The sequence below is a fragment of the Marmota monax genome, unplaced genomic scaffold (genome assembly GCF_021218885.2).
Source record: "Marmota monax isolate L192 unplaced genomic scaffold, Marmota_monax_Labrador192_F-V1.1 WCK01_AAM20220418_F8-fsc00191, whole genome shotgun sequence".
Taxonomy (NCBI): Eukaryota; Metazoa; Chordata; class Mammalia; order Rodentia; family Sciuridae; genus Marmota; species Marmota monax.
Window position 1 is genome coordinate 26,324 of NW_026693537.1, and position 13,650 is coordinate 39,973.

A 13,650-nucleotide genomic window follows, 5' to 3' on the forward strand; every position below is an offset into this window, starting at 1 on the left:
AAGTCAGAGAAGAAGGGAATTGATGCTCAGGGGTAAGATAAGTAGGAAAGTTATCCTCGATAGCTAAACTGCTTTCTTATTAGATATTAAAGCTTTTTTTTTTTTATTTTAGAAAATCCAAACCAAAAATGGCTTATATTACCAGGAGCATGAATTGGAAAGTGTGTAATGGCGATGTCTGGCAGCTAAAGACACTGAGTTAGGCAGAAAAATTAATAAAGTTAGAATGTGGAGTAGCAAATTAAGGTAAAATATACCAGACTAGTCTCCTAATAGAAGCTTTAAATGTTTTCTAAATTCTATAGAAATGTTAATAGAAGTAAAATGCAAACCATATAGGTAATTTTAAACATTCTATAAGTCACATGTTTTTCAAAGAGAAAAGCAAAAGGTAAAATTAATTTTTACAAATTTTATTTCATCCTAAATGTCAAAAAATTATCATTGCAACAAATAAGTATTAAAAATTATAAGACATTTTACATGTTTTGTACTAAGTTTTTAAAATCCAATGTGTATTTTACATCTCAGATTGGATGCCATATTTTTATTGGAAATATCTAATGTAATCTGTATTTAAACTTTCTAAATTTTACAGTAGAAAAAGTGGATCCACAATCACATTCCATTATTTCACATTATTACCTTTCATTAGTTATGAGGGATGAACTAATTTCAGTTATTTCTCACTGAGCTAGTCTATGGCCCAAAGTGTTCCTCCTATGTGGACATAATCATGGGTAAAAATGACTTGCCTGGCATTGCAGGTCCCACAAAAGAAAAAATAAAAATAAAAAGCTGGAAACTGGGAAATACAGTTGTTCACATCATTGCTTAGTCTATGTGACAATAAATACAATTTTTTTTTCATAGATTGAAAGGATAATGTTAGTTTTTTTGTTTTGTTTTGTTTTAGAGTATTGTTTTTACTTTTTTTTTTTTTCCTTTTTTGCTCTGGAAAAAATCAAGTTTCCTCAGGACTCTTTCTTTGATCCCTGAAATTCTATAATGGGGTGTTGGGTGGGGGAGTGGTACAAATTAGTGGTGAGAAAAAAAAAGTGTAAGCAACTGGCCTGCTAAAGTTTGTCCCCTCCTGGTCTGGTGGACAGCAGGTTTTAGGAGACAACAGCTCCTGCTGAGAGCACCTGGGCAAGATTTTCAAATTGAATGAAATTCGAAATGGTCATGAACTTCTGGTAGAAGCCGGGGTAGGCTTCCTGGAGTAAAATTATGTAAAGACAACACAAGGCTGACAGCCTCTAGATTGGCAGCGCCAGACAAGGATCCAGCCCTCAGGCTCAGCCCTCACGCTTTCCGCTCCTTGGTATATTTAAGCTTGGCTGGGCCTCCATTTCTCTTCTTCTTTTTATTAGTATTTTTGCTGGGGGAAGGAAGAGACAGCTCCAGCTCCCTTTTCTTGGCATCCCAGTCTGGGTCCCGCTCATCCAGTTGCAGCCCATTCTGCTCAGCTGCTCTGCGATGGTCCCTGCACTCAGGCTCCGCCCTAGACAAAGACAGACAGGCCTGAGCTCCGGGCGGGAGCCAAGGACCAAGCTCTCTCTTCCTGCTCTACACACAGCCTGGAAGGAGGCCTAGTTTGCCCGGTTCCAAGTGCACACTTAGGGATGTCTCAGAAGCCAAAGAAACTACTTGGAGGTGGAGGAAAGTGATGTGTCAGAGTAAGAAGTTGATGATACATAGACTCAAAGAAGGAAACTGAAAGAAGGAACTGCTAAATCTTATTGTGCTCACCCAGCAAGAGGCCTGTTACTGAAGAGGCTATTTTCTTTTTGTTTGCTGTTAATTGTATTTTTTCCTAATTATTAAAGCAATGCATGTTCATTATTTAAAATTTAAACAATGTGAGGTCCTGGGATCAATCCATAGTACTGAAGGACAAAACAAAACAAAACAAAACAAAAACTCTCAAATCAGAGCACAGGGAACCTTCCTGTCCCCCGAATCCCCCAATCTACCACCAGCAAGCTGGAAGTGACCTTTAAATCTTCAGATTACTTAGCATCCCTCCTCTTGTCACTTTCTCTTGTTCAGTGTTATTTATATAAATAAGTTGTTCAACCAGTTATTTTCTCTCCCACTCAAAAAGGAACATTTGTTATTGTTGTTGTTATTGTTGTTGTTGTTGTTTTGGTATAGGGATTGAACCCAGGGGCACTTTACCACTGAGACATATCCCCAGAACTTTTTAATTTTGTATTTAGAGACAGGGTCGCTGAGTTGCTTAGGGCCTCACTAAGTTGCTGAAACTGGCTTTGAACTTTTGGTCTTACCTGCCTTAGCCTTCCAAGCTGCTGGATTACAGGTGTGCACCATTACACCTGGCCAGAAAGGAAACTTCTTGATGTCTAGTCCTATGTCTGATTTATCTTTATGTTCTTTTTAGTGTCTAACTTAATGACATACACATAGTAGGGTTTACCTCTACCTGTTGAATAAGTGATTTGCTACTTAGAGAGCCTGAATCAAAAGTTAAAGTTTTCCTCAATGATCCCTAGGATGTTCAGAAAATTATCAAATATCTTAAAAATGTCTTATGTCCTTCTTCTGCATCCTCCTAGCCCAGGAGCTCACCTACTCACAACATGAACTGCTAAGAAATCCTTAAGTGGTCTCCTCACTTAGAGTCTAAATGCCTCCAAGTCTACCTACACAGCACCACTGTCACATCCTCCAATGCATAAGCAACTTTATTAAAGCATCTCTTTCTGCTTGTCAATCTCCTGAGTTCACATTTATCACTTGCCTGGCTGACTATGGCCACCCACTGATCTACCCATGCACACTTATCCTCCACATCTCCCTCAGATGGATACTCTACTTAGCCAGGCATTCATCCTGCCACTGTCCATCTACCTCTTCACATATGCGCACAAACTATGCACAAATCCAACTTGGTGGCTTCATTACAAATCAACAGATTTTTTCTCCCTCCTCCATTTGCAGGTCTTAGCTATTATTCCAGATCCAAATTAACTTCCTCTTAACCCAGGATTCTGTCTCTAGACTCTCTGTCAGAGGGAAGTTTTCAGTGAAATAGGATGATTCACACACCATGTATTTGATGTTGTTGTTTCTGCCTGCACAGTTTTTTTGGCAATAACACTCCCCCCTATTTGAGGGGAGCCACTGCTCCTCCATCTCAGTTATACTTGGGCCATGTGTCACATTCATCCACCTTCTGGCCACTAAGGAGGGGCTGAGATTACTCAGAGAATGTCAGTGCAACAGAGCCAAAGGCAGGACCCAGAGGAATTTCAGCATCTAAAAGGCATGCAAGAATAAACCATTTAATTTTTCTTTTTGAAAAAAGCATATGCAAATCATGAGAAATAATCAGAGAAGAGAGGGGGAAGCTAGGAGAGAGTAGCATCAGATTAAGTAAGGGAGAAGAGTTTCCAAAATATAATAAATGGGAATTAGTAGAGGTAAGATGTGAACTAAGAATAAGCCATTGGCTTAGCAAACAAGAACTTCATGATAACTTGGGTCAGAGCTGACTCTGTAAACAGATGGATCAGGGGGAAGTCTGAAGAGTGAGAGGTGAGGAAGTAGAGATAATTATGTAAGTTAATTTTCAAGTAGCTTTGAAGTGTAGGGAAGAAAAGAAACAGAAGTGGGATTCTGCTTTTTGCTTAATAAGATCTATTTGAACATGTTCACAGACTAAAAAGAAGTGAAAGGAAGGAACATTAAAAAAAATGCAGGAGATAGAGTAAAAATGCAACAAAGAATACAGGAGCAATGGCCTTGTAGAAGAGACATGAAGAATCTCCATGGAGGGGTAACCCTTTTTACAGAAGAAGGGATGGGAGGCAAGAAGGAACTGATGTAAGTATATGTAAGATCTACAGGGATACACTATTCTAATCAGCTAAAAGAAAGTTAGGGTTCTTCCTTCTCCTGTAAATCTTAGCAAATAATCAAAACCTAGAGCTCCCACTACAGAATATGTCCATAGACACATATATTTTTTCCAACCCCATACCAACATATATATGTTGATATATATGCATACAAACACACATGTATATGTCACACATGTATGTATACATACATGTGTATACATACATATACACGTGGGTATATACGTACATAGGTGTATATATGTATGTGTGTGTGTATATATACATACATATATATGTAGATACAGGGGTTGGAAAACATGTAACCCAAAGTTTCAAGAAGACATACCCTCTGAGAGAGTGTAATGGGGACTTGGAATTGACAGTGAGGTAGTAGGACAGGAAGAGAGAGCCAAGCCGAGAAAAAAATCTTTCTGATGATGCTCATTTACTTCTTGCTGGGATTTTTTTTTTTTTCTCTAGTCAACCAAGCCTAGGAGTAGAGAGCACAGAAATTTTCCCGAGATTGGCAATTCTGGATTGTATGGTACAGAATGAATGAAAAAGGGGTGGGAAAGTTATGAAGAGTGTATAAGAAGAAAGTAGAAGTACTGTCCTGGCAGCCGAGTAAGATTGGGGACATTTTCAGGCACATGATAGATTGGGAATGAAAAATGTTGAATGACAGAGTCTTGACAATTCAAAGACCTAAGGCTCTAGGAACTGATAAGATGAAGAGAACTGTGGTCTCACATACAGTGCATGGAGGTTACCGAGGACAAGGGCAATGGAAAAAACTGGGGAAAAGATAGAGATATTCAAACAAAGATTCAGGTTCTGCCTCTCTGCTCTTCAAATCACCTAATTTGTGACTTTGGATATTTTAAGTGGGTGACACCATCTTTAAGAGAGAGTCTTTTGAGCTGGATTTGGTGGTACATGCCTATAATCCCAGCTGAGGCAGGAGGATCACTAGTTCAAGGCTGGCCTGGGCAACTTAGTGAGGGCCCTCAGCAACTGAGTGGGACCCTGTCTCAGACTTAAAAAAAAAAAACAAAAAAAAACTAGGGATATATAGCTCAGTGGTAAAAAGCCCCTAGGAGTCTCTTAGGTTACTTCTTCACATTACTAATCTCACTATAGGAAAAGATTTTCCTAGTTTAACTTTCTTACAACTATATTTGCCAGCTCTTAGGAGACATCTCACTGCCACCCTCCTCTTCTATTATGCACAGCCCAGTAGATTTGTTATCTACCTTGTCTTAATTTCCAAGAAATAATGCCCAGATACTATTATTCAACTTTTTATTATATGAGTTACTTGTTGATCCAACAAAACTAGAAATGTCTAAATTTTATTTCCATCCCTCTCTGAGCTCTACTGCTATGTACACAATTGGTATTAAACTATGTTCAATGTCTTGACTGAGTAAAAAAAAATGAACAAAATGTTAGATAAATTCTTATTTGGATATATGTGTTAGTAGGGGATTCACAGATGAACATAGATGCTTGAAAAAGTAGAAGGGTCTGAAAATCAAATTCTAATTCATCTGCCTCATTTTAAATATTAGGTAATGGAGGGTCAGGAAGGTGACAACCTGTACAAGGTCACACAGCTTGAATACCTTTTAGAAAGCTGCAGGGGCCCATGAATCTGGGATCATCACCTTTCTTCAAACTGTGTCCCAATTCTCTGATCAGAGACAATTTTTGTATAATCTAAAACAACAGATCAATGTATTTTTTACCTGAGGCCAGTCATTTCTATGAAAATAACTCAATTTAAAAATTAATGAAAACAATAGTCAGTTGACTGGATTTTCTCATTTTTTTTTCATTGACCTGAGCCCACTGAATGGGCAAAGACCTTGATCACAAGCTTCTGTATCTTTGCCCTTCCTATAGTTGGGAAGCAAAAAAATAAAATAAAAATAAAAAAGAAACTTACTCCTCCAGGAAGGCCACACAGGCTCTGTGCCCATAGATCTGTGCGATCCTCTTAGGTGTGTCTCCAAAGAAATCAGGGGCGTCGATGGCGGCATGCAGGGCATGCAGGGCTCTGAGTACATTCAGGTGGCCGCACTCAGCTGCAAAGTGAGCGGGGGTCCATCCCACATCAGTTACCAGGCAGGGCCTGGCTCCACAGCCTATCAGGAGATGCATCACTTCCACTTGCCCTTAGAGGGACCAAGAAGAAACAGGAGGAGGTTAAGAGGAAAATGTCCCCCACGGCCTGAGACTAGGACCAGCCTCGACAACATGACAAGGGTAGGAAATGCACCTTCGGGGTGCCTCCAGATTCCTATCATCATCCCCTTCATCCCTTCTCCTTCCTCTGACTGGGGAATCAGCACCCTGTCCTCACTCCATGAACCCTGTTCCCATGGGGAACCTGGACTCTCACAGTATGTCCGGTACTCCTTCCAGGATACCCCTCTCCTGTCCACTGTCCCAGAAATCTTCTCAGGTCCTGCTCACGGGAGCACTGGACAGGCTCCTCTTTCAATGCTCATTTCAAAAATAAATATTTTAAAGCCCACTTACATTATAGCTAACAGAGCTTGCAAACAGACTTTCTCAACAGATAAATGTGGGTTCATATCCTCACAATGGGGCTTACTAAGGTGTGTCACCGTGGATAAGTAACAAATGTCTGAGGCTCCATTTCCTCGTCTATCATTTAGAATATTATCACTTACCTCACTGTGCTGGGAGCCATTAGCCAAGTAGGTATGACAATTTCCTTGCCAGCGTACCCCATGTTGCTGACATGTTGCAGTGACATTGAATGTAGGTGACCTTGCTCAAGGACCAAGGCAGATTAGGGTGTTCCCGGTTTTAAGATAATCGCGTTTAGGGCGTTCCCGGTTTAGGTTCCAGGTTTAAGGTTTAAGATTATTCCTGCTGGGAATAGGGCGTATCCTGCTGCCTGAGTTCCCCTTGAGTTCTCAAGGGATTCAGACAGTATATTTTGGAGATAGAAGCCCAGTGGAGGTGGATTTGGGCAGAGAACGTGGATTTCCCCAGAACGTGATTGTAGACGGCTGGTGTGAGTTCGGGAATAAAGAGTTGCTGTTTGAATCTACAAGCTGTGTGGTGGCTCGTGATTGTGTGCCCAGCCAGACTGCGGCATTTGTGCCCAGCCAGACTGCGGCAGGTTCTTATCCAGATAATTTTCTTGTATCAGGTTTCATTACTTAAGAAAACTAATTCTTAAAGGAATTAAGGTTTGTACCTATTTTAAAGTCTTTTAAATGATTCCTTTGCAACTGGTTAGATAAACAAGTATTATTTTAGTTTATAAAAATATCATTGACACCTTAAGTATATGTGACAAGTCATAGGTATACATCTGAGAACTAGATCTATCTGAGCCTTATCTAAGTGCAATGTAAAAGTTTATAAAATGAAAGTTTTTCTAGGTTTACTGGCAAGAAAACCAATAAGTGCTCTCTTAAATACATTGTATCTGACATAGAAGGGCCACACTGTCATTTGAAAACCTGTCTTATATTCGTTTGTTTTGACTAAGACTATTTCTGATCACTAGCACTGTTTCCTAATTGTATAACAGATTTAAGGTCATCTTTTAATTTTTGCTAGTACTGCTAAACCATGCAGACCTGTGATTATTATTACTGTACACTTAGATTCTAAATTTTACTGTAAAAGTTAAACTTAGTAAATGTAAAGCTTAGGGGAGAGTGCTTTACCAAGTTGGTGTTCTCCAATAAAATTATCTGTCACAATAGTCCTGCATTTGTACACAAATAACCAATTTGGTTGGTGTTTATTCATGTCATTTGATGTTTTAAAGCTGATAAAGTAACTTGTTATATAAACAATTTTGTGTTACTGTTCACATTGGAATAGGAATTTAAATGTAGTTTTGGAAGGAGAGCTTTATGTGTTTAAGGTGAAATTATAAAACATGGAAGCATTTTGCCACTTTTTCTACAAAAAGAATGTTAAAACCTCTCCTAGCGTTTGTTTTATTTGGGTTTTAGATGTAATGTTGTTTTGGGGTTATTTGTCAAGAGCCCTTCCTTACCTGAGATAAAACTCTGCCACTCACCTTATTCCATGTTAGAATGGCTCCAAAATAGACTAGACTTCAGCTCATTTAAAGTTGTGTTCAAAAATATTGATTTCTGTTGTAAAGATTTATGTGATGCCAAAATAAACAGGTGAGATAATATATAACTAAGTAAAGGTTTAAGATTATAAAATTTATTTTTCTTGGTTCGTAGCTATTACACAAACTGAATATTTTTTAATTTTAGTTATTCTAATTAGTTATATATGACAGCAGACTGCAATTCAATTCATATTACACAAATAGAGAAAAAAAATTTATAGCTTTGGTTGAAAACAAAATAGAATCACACCATTCATGTTTTCATACACATGCTTAGGGTAATGTTGTTCATCTCATTCCATCGTCTTTCCTACTCCCATTCCCCCTCCCTTCCCCGCCCTCCCCTTTGCCCTATATAAAGTTCCTCTGTTCCTCCCATGGTCCCCCCAATCACCATTATGAATCAGCATCTTGATATTGGAGAAGGCATTTGGCATTTGTTTTTTTGGGGAGGATTGGCTTACTTTAGTTAGAATTGCATTCTCTAACTCTATCCATTTACCTGCAAATGCCATGATTTTATTCTCTTTTAATGCTGAGTAATATTCTACTGTGTATATATCCCACATTGTCTTTATCCATTCATCTACTGAAGAGGATATAGGTTGGATCCACAATTTAACTATTGTGAATTGAGCCGCTTTAAACATTGATGTGGCTGTGTCCCTGTAGTATGCTGTTTTTAAGTCCTTTGTGTATAAACTGAGTAGTGGGTTAGCTGGGTCAAATGTTGATTCCATTCCCAGTTTTCCAAGGAATCTCCACACTGCTTTCCAGATTGGTTGCACCAACTGGCAGACACACCAGCAATGTATGAGTGTGCCTTTCCCCCCCCACATTCTCGCCAACACTTATTGTTGTTTGTATTCTTAATAGCTGCCATTCTGACTGGAGTGAGATGAAATCTTAGAGTAGTTTTGATTTGCATTTTTCTAATTTCTAGAGATTGAATATTTTTTCATATATTTGTTGATTGATTGTATATCATTTTCTGAGATGTGTCTGTTTTCAGTTCTTTGGCCCATTTATTGATTGGGTTATTTGTGTTTTTTTGTTGTTGTTGTTGTTGTGTTTTTTTTTTTTTCGGTGTTAAGATTTTTGAGTTGTTTATGTATCCTAGAGATTTGTGCACTATCTGATGTGTGTGTGTGGTAAAAATCTGTAGGCTGTCTATTCACTTTGGTGATTGTTTATTTTGCTTAGAAGAAGCTTTTGAGTTTGAATCCATCCCATTTATTGATTCTTGATTTTAACTCTTGCTCTACAGGAGTCTTATTAAGGAAGTCGGGGCCTAATCTGACATGATGGATATTTGGACCTACTTTTTCCTCTATTAGGTACAGGATCTTTGGTTTAATTCCTAGGTCCTTCATCCACTTTCAGTTGAGTTTTGTGAATGGTGAGAGATAGGGGTTTAATTTCATTTTGTTGCATATGGATTCCCAGTTTTCCCAGCACTATTTGTTGAAGAGGTTATCTTTTCTCCAATGTATGGTTTTGGTGCCTTTGTTTAATATAAAATAGCTGTATTTATGTGGGTTTTTCTCTGTGTCCTCTGTTCTGCCCCATTGATCTACAGGTCTGTTTTCACACCAATACCATGCTGCTGGTTTTGTTTCTATAGCTCTTTTATATAGTTTAAGTTCTGATATATTGATGCCACCTGCTTTACTCTTCTTGCTAAGGATTGCTTTAGCTATTCTGGGTCTTTTACTTTTCTAGATGAATTTCATCACTGCTTTTTCTATTTCTACGAGGATTGTTAATTGGGATTTTGATTAGAATTGCTTTATATCTGTATAATGCTTTTGGTAGCATGGTCATTTTGATACTATTAATTCTGCCTATCCAAGTACAAGTGAGATCTTTTCATCTTCTAAGATCTTTAATTTCTTTAGCATTCTGTAGTTTTTGTTGTTGTTGTTGTTTTGTTTTGTTTTTTGTAGAGATCTTTCACATCTTTTGTTAAGTTGATTTCCAAGTATTTTATTTTTTTGAGGCTATTGTAAGTGGGATAGTTTTCCTCATTTTCCTTTCAGAGGATTTGTCACTGATATATAGAAATGCCATGGATTTATGGGTTTTGATTTTATATCCTGCTACCTTGCTGAATTTATTCACTAGTTCTAAAAGTTTTCTGGTGGAAATTTTTGGATCTTATATGTATAGAATCATATCATTGGCAAATAATGCTAATTTAATTCTTCTTTTCCTATCCATATCCTTTGAATTTCTTTAGTCTGTCTAATTGCTCTGACTAGACTTTCAAGAACAATATTAAATAGAAGTAGTGCAAGAGGGCATCCCTGTTTTATTCTAGTTTTTAGAGGGAATGCCTGGGGCTTGGCATAGATAGCTTTTATAATGTTGAGATAAGTACCTGCTATTCCTAGTTTTTATAGTGTTTTGAACATGAAGTTGTGCTCTATTTTGTCAAATATTTTATCTGCATCTATTGAGATGATCACATGATTCTTATCTTTAAGTCTATTGATGTGATGAATTATATTTATTAATTTTCATATGTTGAACCAACCTTGCATCACTAAACAACCTTGAACAACCTTGCATCACCCACTTGAACACTTGGTTGGTTCATATGTTGAACCAACCTTGCATCACTGAACAAACTTGAACAACCTTGCATCACCCACTTGGCCATGGTACACTATCTTCTTGACATGCTTTTGTATTCGATTTGCTAGAATTTCATTGAGAATTTTTGTGTCTATGTTCATTAGAGATATTGGTCTTATAAATTTTCAAACTAATTCCTAATTATCTTCTGTTTTTCTGTAGTGTGTGGCTGTCACGAGCAGCTTCTCAGCCTTGTCTGGTTACCAGGAGTTCCCTTCCGGATATCTGCACTGGACCCCGGACCGCGACGTACGCGAACACCAAGCACGAACTCGATTGCCTTTTGAAATGCTGGTTTATTCGCACACCACACAAAGCAATACACGAGGTGACTGGCTCACACTGCACGATCTTACTCTCAGGCGATGAGAGTTGATTGTGAGCAAATACATGGAATTTCCCTCGCGCTCATATACTCTATATGTTTACAACAAACTTGTTTATGTCTAACTTATCTAACATAAGCACACTACCTAGTTACATCATCAACTTATCTAACATGGGCATACTATCTAGTCATCCTATAACCAAAAACATGTTTACAACTAAAAAGTCACTTAGTCACTGCAAAGTCCAAAACAAATCCAAAACAAGTCCTTTTACTAATTCATGTTGTTTGTTCATCCTTGATGTTTACTCCTGTCATTCAGCTCAGTGTTATGATCTGTCATTGTAAGTCTTCTTTGTATATACCCTCGATTCTCTTGTCCTAAACTTCATCTCACCCACCTCATTCAATATGAATATATTCATTGGCTCATCTACTTATTTGGTTAATTAATAATTATTTACCATCTTCTATATGCCAGGCACTATTTTAGGTACTTGGGATTCATCAGTGAACAAAATGGATAAAGATCCTTGCCCTCATGGAGCTTGCATTTGAGCTGTGGCAGAGAGTAGGGGGAGGTTAATGGAAGGTATAGGCACTAACAAGGGAAACAAATAATTACTCAATCTAAATCCTCAAAATCCTGCTAAGGTTATACTTCCAAATACCAAAGGATTCTTTTTAAAATGCCAGTCTCATCATGGCAAACCTTTTTAGTAAATGAACTTGTAAAAAAAAAAAAAAGTAGATCCCCATTGCTTTTATAATAAAGACAAAAAAATCTTAATATACTCTGTAGCATACTGTCCGGGTTCCTTTTCCAACCATGCTCCATGCCTCTGTTTTCAGCATATCAACCACAGCATAGTTGAGTGCTTGCATATGGCAGCTACTCTTGAAACTTTTTGATTCAAATATCACTTCGATTTTTCATTTTTCACAATTTATTCTTCCTTTTATATTCATATCTTTATCCCAGACAACATTATGTTGAAAGTAATATCTCAGTGCTGTCTTAGTAGAAGTGGAATTAACAGTCTTGGACTTTTGAAGATGCTAATACCAATCGTTGTTTCTTGAAGACCCTTTTCATCATCATATCACCAATATCATACATACTGAAAGAGGTTGATTTTTGTATAGTAAAAGTTGAATTGAATGCTCTGGCCCTTTATCTGAGTCACAGAGGTAGAATCAAGAAGGATCTCTTCAAATAAGGTGTGGTGGTGGGCATCAGCTGAGGAGAGAGGATAACTTGAGCCCAGTTCAAGAGCAGCCTGAATAACATAGTGAGACCCCATCTCAAAAACAAAATATCACTTGAAAGTAAAACGCAAAATAAATTTCTCTGATTTGCTTCTGATACATTCTATGCTGGTGATCCATCAGTAGAAGCAAAAAAAAAAAAGAAAAGAAAAACTAACAATGCAAGAAGGTTCAAAATAAATAGTTGTCCTTGCTTAAAATCCAGCTGGAATTCCAACAGAAATGGTAACTAAGACAGTTACTACCAATGAGTTGAGAGGTGTTGGGAGAATGAGAGTCCAACACATGTAGAATTGTAGAGCCTTAGACTTGGAAAGATATCAGAGATGCTCCAGTGTAAGCCCCCAGTCACAGCAAGGGTCCCTTCTATGTCACACCAGTCCTATGGCTTCTTTTACTTCAAACCTATTCAAGGCTGCCATTTTCATCCATAATACCCAGTTCTTCCCTATTTTTAATTTGTTTTCTTGAAGTTTTCTACCCCTTTTGAGTAGAAGTTATTGACTTCATAGGTTATAAAATTTTAACTGAACCCCCTTGTTGTATAACAGCTCCCAAAACACTTGCTCTCAAGGGTCTCATCTCACCTATCCTAAGTCTTCTTTTAGTCTTCTATGGTTCCCTATATGCACAGCCTCTGAAGATTTATTCATCCCTATCTTTTTCAGGACACAGAATAATATCTATGTGCCAATGTGGCAAAACAATGCTTAACAGATTATCTAATGAAGAATAATTAGAACATTTATTTTCCATTATCTTTTTTCCATTATTATAGCTGATTATTGTGTTAACATTTATAGGAACCATTTCACACTCTTGGTGCCTATTAAAAGCTTGTGGTCAATTATAACCGTTGGAGGTTATTTTCTCACATGAAGTGTTTCCAAAGTAGACACTCCCAATATGTATGTGTGGTAGGGTGTGTGTTTATCTCAGACCTTATGCAGATCACTGGATAATCAGCACTGGTATAAACTTCATTTATTAAATTGTGAAATACTGGTGATGTATTGAAGTGCTGTAGAAAGTACCATATCTCAGTAAACATGTTCTCTTCTAAAGAACAATCTATTTATAGCCACAATCTTCTCAAAGGACTTGAGATGACACAGTCTATTTACCTTTCTAGAAACTAATTTTTCGCCACAACGTCCCCTTAGTTACTCTACTGAAATCCCTGCTTCCAACAATTAAACACCCACCTAGTTATTTTCTTTCCTAACACCCAGGTTGATTGAGCTCTCGACTTAAATGAAAAAAAAAAAATGGCCAGGTCAAGAAATCCAACCCTTCTCTACCAACCAAAACCCCGCCCTCTGCCCCCAGATGGCCTGCAATTGAAAGCCAAGGAGGGAGAGGAGGGCTCAAGCTGCTGCTCCAGGCCAGAGCGCAGGCTCAGCCTGCTTCAT

General features: G+C 37.9%; 1 pseudogene; it reads right to left on the reverse strand.

Moving 5' to 3' along the window:
• Positions 1 to 397: 397 nt before the first annotated feature.
• On the reverse strand, positions 398 to 6,047 carry LOC124102319 (ankyrin repeat domain-containing protein 66-like; annotated as a pseudogene).
• Positions 6,048 to 13,650: the final 7,603 nt, after the last annotated feature.